The 6132-nt window shown below is 48.2% G+C and overlaps 1 long non-coding RNA gene across 1 annotated transcript; it reads right to left on the bottom strand.

Annotated features, from left to right (window-relative positions):
* Window positions 1-377: 377 nt before the first annotated feature.
* LOC113193570 (uncharacterized) lies at window positions 378-5743 on the bottom strand. Its single transcript, XR_003302160.1, has 5 exons — window positions 5701-5743; window positions 4738-4813; window positions 1454-1706; window positions 728-906; window positions 378-479 (listed from the first exon to the last, which is right to left on the bottom strand). It is a non-coding gene; the product is annotated as an uncharacterized LOC113193570 (long non-coding RNA).
* Between the last annotated feature and the right edge of the window lie 389 nt (window positions 5744-6132).

Here is a 6132-nt window from a genome sequence, read left to right as displayed (position 1 = left end):
TTTGGGCATTAACTGACTCACATCACCGATACACCATCCCCGACCTGGTCTGCACTCTCGTTTTATAGATGGGACCCGAGTCCCAGGATGAAAACCAACTTTCTTCCGGAGCGGGACTAGATTCAGTTTACCTAAATTTCTTTTCCTACTTGGTTATTTGTTGGGGGCAGGAAATGAAGTTGGGACACTTCTAAGTCCCAAACCTTCAGACCTGTTGGCACCATGCCCTTCTGACTAGAGCTGCCTGGAGAAAGAATAAGCTGCCCGTCATCTCAAGCGCAGGGTAGGTGGCTTCGGTGGCTCTGGAAATGAAGCCCCCAGTTTATCTTTTGTTTTAGTCAGCTTTGTGTCACTGGGACCAAAAGACCTGACATAAATAACCTAGAAGAGGAAAAGTTTATTTTGGCTCATGGTTTCAGAAGTGCAGTTCTTGGTGGGCCAACTTCACGGTGGAGGAAAGCAGCTCAGGGCACGGCCATCTGGAAGCAGAGAGAGCGCGTTATGCTCACCAGGGACAAAACATAAAACCCAAAGGCATGCCTCTAGTGACCCACTTCCTCCAGCCACATCCTGCCTCCAGTTACTGCCCAGTTAATCCATATTTGTGGATTAATAGACTGACTAAGTTATAGTCTCGTGATATAATCATTTTACCTCTGAAAAATTCTTGCATTGTCTCCTACATGAGCTTTTGGGAAATACCTTACACCTAAACCATGATATCTACCTTATGCCTAAGACATCTTCCTTCATCTTTCAGCTTCTTCAATTGTAGGATGGGAACTCCACAGATGAGACTGAAGCAGAGATGTAATAAGCTGGTGATAGGAAGCCCTTAAAATGGTGCCCGATGGATTATCAATGTGTTGTGTTGGCACTATTATTTGATGTGGTCTTAAACATCACCTGCCAAAATAAAAACATTACTCAGAAGCCCAACTAATAGAAAATGATTTAAAAAAAAAAAAAGAGCTTTGCATGTGATTCACACTGCATACCAAGGAAAATTACAAGGAAAGGAATGACAAGACCCAGCCAGAAAAACTGAATCATGAAAACCAAGCAGCAATGCTATCCAAGGTAAATCTTTTCACCAGCCAGGATGGTAAGAATTAAGCAAATTTATTCTCAAGAAAGATGTGGCAGAGAGCTTTCTCAGAAAAAGAAAAATTGAACAATCTGCTTACTAAAACCTCTTAGGAAAGAAAACTTCCTTTCAGAAATACTTCACATTCAAAATTGTTGTGAGTCAGGAAAAAAAATGGATGGGGGCATTTTTCCTCAAGTGAACTAAGATGGATAATTTCTGTAAATTAACCACTTTCCAAAAAAATAAAAAGAGAAGCAAATTAATTCTGTGCTATTAAAATGCATCTATCTTCCTACATACTTAAACATCGCTGGTTTTGGTTGGGGGTCTCTGCTGGCAGGGAGTCTGCTGGGGAGTACCCACTTTTGAGCCGTGGATCCTTTCACATGTGCCACTGTAGTTCTGACGTCTATGTTCACTTCACGTGGGTCCTTGCATTCTCCAAGCTTCCAAGGGCCATCCAAGTCCCGTGTTCGCACCTCCTCCGGGGTCTTTGCCATGGTGTCCAATGCAGTACACACACACAGAGTTTCCACATCAACACACTCTCTTCAGTCCAGCCCTGTGTCCCCCTCCTTGGTCACTTGTCAGCTTTCCATCACTCTGACAAGAATACCTGAGATCAAGGTAAGAGAGGAAAGATTTATTTTGGCTCCATAAGTTTGGTCCACAGTTGCCTGGCCCGTCACTCGTGGTGAGGCAGAACATCATGGCATGACGAGTTTTGGGTGCAAAACTGCTTACCTCGTGGTGGCGGCTGGGAAGCAGAGAGAGAGAGAGGAAGAAAGGGCTGAGGACAAGATATACCCTTCAGATGGTGCCCCCCAAGACCCACTTCTTCCAATCAGGCCCCACCTCATGTCTCCACCTTTTCTCAGTAGCGCCAAACTGGGGACCAAACCTTCAACACATGAGTCTTTGGGGACATTTCAGGTCCCAATTAACACCCACACACCGTCTTCTGGCCGCAGCCGCTCTTCTTCCTTCGCAGGTGTCTGGTTCCCAGCCGGGGTGTTATAACTTGACCCTTGATACTGGGCTGGTGCCAGGGGAGGAGGTGGAGGCGAATCCTGACGGTAGTGCATACCACCTTGAAAGGTTGATGCTTTTGCACGATCTTCAAACAGCCTCTCACAAGGGGAAGTGAGCCCCTGCAGCAGGGCCAGGGGTGGGAGGGGCCTGGGCCTTTAAGGTTCTAAGGGGCGTTCACCCCATCTCAGTCCTTAGCTTCTGGCCCCTTGCCCGCTCATGCCCTGAGCACGGTGGATTGGCCGGGGCTGAGCATGCAATCCACTTGGGAGCACTGGGGCTGCTCTCACAATGAAGGCCTGGGCCCGACTCTGCCTACCTCCTGTCTACAGGAGACAAAGGTCTCTTTTATTTCCTGTGGAGGAGTGTGTGTTGGTCAGCTCTCCATGGCTGTGACAAAGTACCTGAGATACAGGACTTAAAGAAGGAAAGATTTGTTTTGGCTCACAGTCTCAGAGGTTTGGGTCCAAGGTCACTTGGCTCTATTGTTTTGGGGCCTGTGGTGAGGCTGGACATCAAGGCGGAAGGGCATGGCAAAGGAGAGCTGCTCAGCTCATGATCAGAAAGCAGAGAGAGAGGGAGGGAGGGGAGGGGGGGCAGGCGCTCGTGGGGGAGAGAGGGAGGAGCCATGGACAAAATACATCCTTCAAGGACCTGCCCTCCCACCAGTGACTGACTTGCTCTGACTAGGCCCCCACCTCCTGAAGTTTCCACCACCTCCTACTAACAGCCCCCACTGGGGAACAAGCCTTCAACACATGAGTCTTTGGGGGACATTCCAGGTCCAAACTATAACAAGGAGGCTCTCTGAGTGTCACCTGTGACTTTTATGGTCTTCCCCCAAGGCGTTAGTGGCCTGCTCATTATAAAGCATCCAATTTCACTGGGATCATTCACTTCATTATAATATTGCTTTGGGCCTTTAACTTCCCAAGTCCCAGAGAGTAATCAAGAGAGGTTGCTAGAAAAGATACAGAGAGGCTGCATAATAGATACCACCATCAGTCAGGTAACAGGAATAAATTCTAGCAATGCAACTATAATTTAAAACAATTTATTATATATCTCAAAATAACTAGAAGAAAGGAGTTTGAAGATTCCCAGTACAAAGAGGTGCTAATTACTCTGATTGGATCATTACACACTGTTTACATGTATCTCAATTACTATACTGTACCCTGTAAATACATACAATTATGTGTCACATTAAGAAAAAGTAAAACCTACACGAGTTTTTCTGATTGGAAAAAAGAAAGCCAGAGAGCCTGTTCCTGCCAGGACACTCCCTGCCCTTATCCAGGCGGGAGGCCCCTGTGTAGCCTGCACCCTTGCCTTGCCACGGCATGCCAGGTGGTGCCGGAGACGCACCTGCCACTGCAAAATATACCCTTCAAGGACACGCCCTCAGTGACTGACTTCCTCCCACTAGGCCCCGGGTGGACTCCACCTTGGAGTCGGCTCCTTTCGACCATTCTTGATCCTGTCGTAGGTCCATTTTTCCAGAAACAGGCTCTGAGTCTGAGAGTTGAGTGCAAGCAGTTTCCTGGGGAGCCCTAGAGTCCCCGCCAGAGGAGGGGTGAAGGACAAGCCAACTGTAAAGCTGTCACAGCTGGAGCGGCGCACACTGCCCAGGGTCTCTGGCGCTGGGCCCGCCCCAGTTGCCCTGCCCTGGAACAGTAGGACCTGAGCCTTGACACTGCCCAAGGACCAGAAGCACTGCTCTGTGGAGGCAGAGTGACTTTGGATGAGGACTTTGAATGAGAGGGACTGAGGACAGAGTGACTTTGGACGAGAGGAACAGAGCAGCACAGTCTCCTCCTTACCTCCATCTCGGGCCCTTCACTCAGCAGCCAGTGACCTTTCCAAAATGCAAATCGATCACATGACCACCCTCCCGCCTGAGTGCTAGGAATCAAGTCCAGGTGCCTTCCTTGGGCGCTGGAGGCTTTGCCTGATTGGACCTTGGCTGACCTTTGCGGCCTCTTTTTTTGACACTTCTCTTGAAGGTTCTGCTTCAAAAAGCAGAATATTTATGGCTGTACCAGGCCTGTGTAGGGGTGTGGGGGTGTGAAATGCTTTTTCTGCCCTCACCTCTTCCCTACCCAGAGCCACTTCCTCTAGCACCTCTGACCCTCCGACTCTTCTTCTTCCCCTACATTTCTAGCTTCCTCCTAGAAGTCTTCCCCGACCCCCTGGAGTAAAGGGTGCATGCTTCTTATCCTTCCTGCCTCTCTTAGACAACCAGACTGTTCATCCTGAGCTTTAATTCTGTGTGGCTCAGCCTCCCTGACTAAACTGTAAGTCCTGGGAGGACAGTGACCATGGCTGTCTTATTCATTGTTACCTCTAACTCCCAGCGTGAGGCCCAGCTACCAGTCTCCTAAATGAACAAGTGAATACAGAAGGCAGTGGAGCATTCAGCAGGAAAAAAAGAAAAAAGAAAAGAAAAAGATGACTATAAATTGCTAAAGGTAATTATACATTGCCCAGACAGGCTTGGAGAGAGACTGGAGTGACCAGTTTTCAGCAGAGATTCTCTCTGAGGTTGAAAGATGGTGATACCTATCAAGCCCATGAGGAAGGTGAACTCACCCAGTCAAATGGGGTTCAATACTCACCCTTCTAAAACCGCTCGGTGCAGTTCTGAACGCTGGAATTCAGGGGAGCGGGGAAGGCCATGGATTTAGAGGGAATCTAAGGAAAAAAAAAATCAATGAAAACAGAAGTTGTGATTTCTGCAGAGAGATCGAACAAGTTAGGACCCCCACTTTGAAGGTATTGGAACAAAGGACACAGGATGGAAGTCTGCAAGATGATTCAGGATGTGGGCAAACACTGAGGCTGTGGATGGCGTGGACAGAAGGGGACCTTAACACAGCAGGAAGCAGAGCACAGGCCCCACCTGAGGGAAGGCACAGATGGCTCTCCAACAGAGTGGGGCCACCAAATGGAGCGGCCTGCCCTACTCTTGCTGCAGTGACCCCTGTAAGAGCCCCGCCCAGCCTGAGTGGCATCCAGAGTGGGTATCTAACTGGTGTTTGTGGAAAGGGTCCTTCAGATGCCGAAAGGAAATAAGAGATTTGGCAAAACATCTTGGAGTTGAGTAGGAAAAGAAAAACTCGGATGGAGTCCCGGAGGACACCATACCCCTTTGGGATATAGCATGACCTCTTTTCCCTCAGCCATCCATTGTTTTGAGGAGTAAAACATTACTCGTCTGTGCCCCAGTTTCTTCCTCCGTAAAATTGAATAGTTGAAGGATTCGGCAACCAGACCTAGCACAGAGTTAAGCGCTTAATAAATATCTGCTATTATCATTGCTGTTTTAGGAGATACAACATGGCATCTTGGAAGAGTTATGTCATTTCTAATCGAGAAATGTGACTTCAAATGCTGGCTCCAAAGCATACTGATTATGTGACCTTGACCAGCTGTTCGACCATTTTGGCTTCATCTGGAAGAAAGACAACAGTACTGTCGTCTTCTATCCTAGCTGGCGACCTAACCCTGGGTTCACAAAATCTGACCATTCCATTAACTCAAGAAGATGACAAATAAAGCACACAACCACCCAGAAATACCTCTTCAATAATCCAGAGACAGCTCTGCCCCCTGAAGGGTCCGTGGAAAGAGAGAGAGCCACTGGAGTTTTTTATTCTTATATAGGGGACACACAAGGGGAGGTTCCATGGAACATTTCATCCCCCAAAGGGCAAAGGGGTAGGATTACAAAGGAACAGGTGAGTGTAACTCAACCCCCGCGGGTGACACCTATATCTGGAGACACGCCTTGCTACAAAATGTAGTCATTGGTCAGAGCCCAGGGAAATCAGGACAGGAAGGTGTCTGCATCCACGGCAGCTCCTGGCACTACAGAGCACAGCGTTGTCCTAGCCTGGAAATTCCTTATTCACTTGTGCATGTGTGTGTTTTCCTTTGAGCTATTTATGGCGTGTGCCTTTGCCCTTTAAGAATCATCACTTGAGGGCTGGGATTGTGGCTCTAACGCGCTC

Source organism: Urocitellus parryii, chromosome 9, assembly GCF_045843805.1.
Source record: "Urocitellus parryii isolate mUroPar1 chromosome 9, mUroPar1.hap1, whole genome shotgun sequence".
Lineage (NCBI taxonomy): Eukaryota > Metazoa > Chordata > Mammalia > Rodentia > Sciuridae > Urocitellus > Urocitellus parryii.
This window is presented reverse-complemented; position numbering and strand designations above follow the sequence as displayed.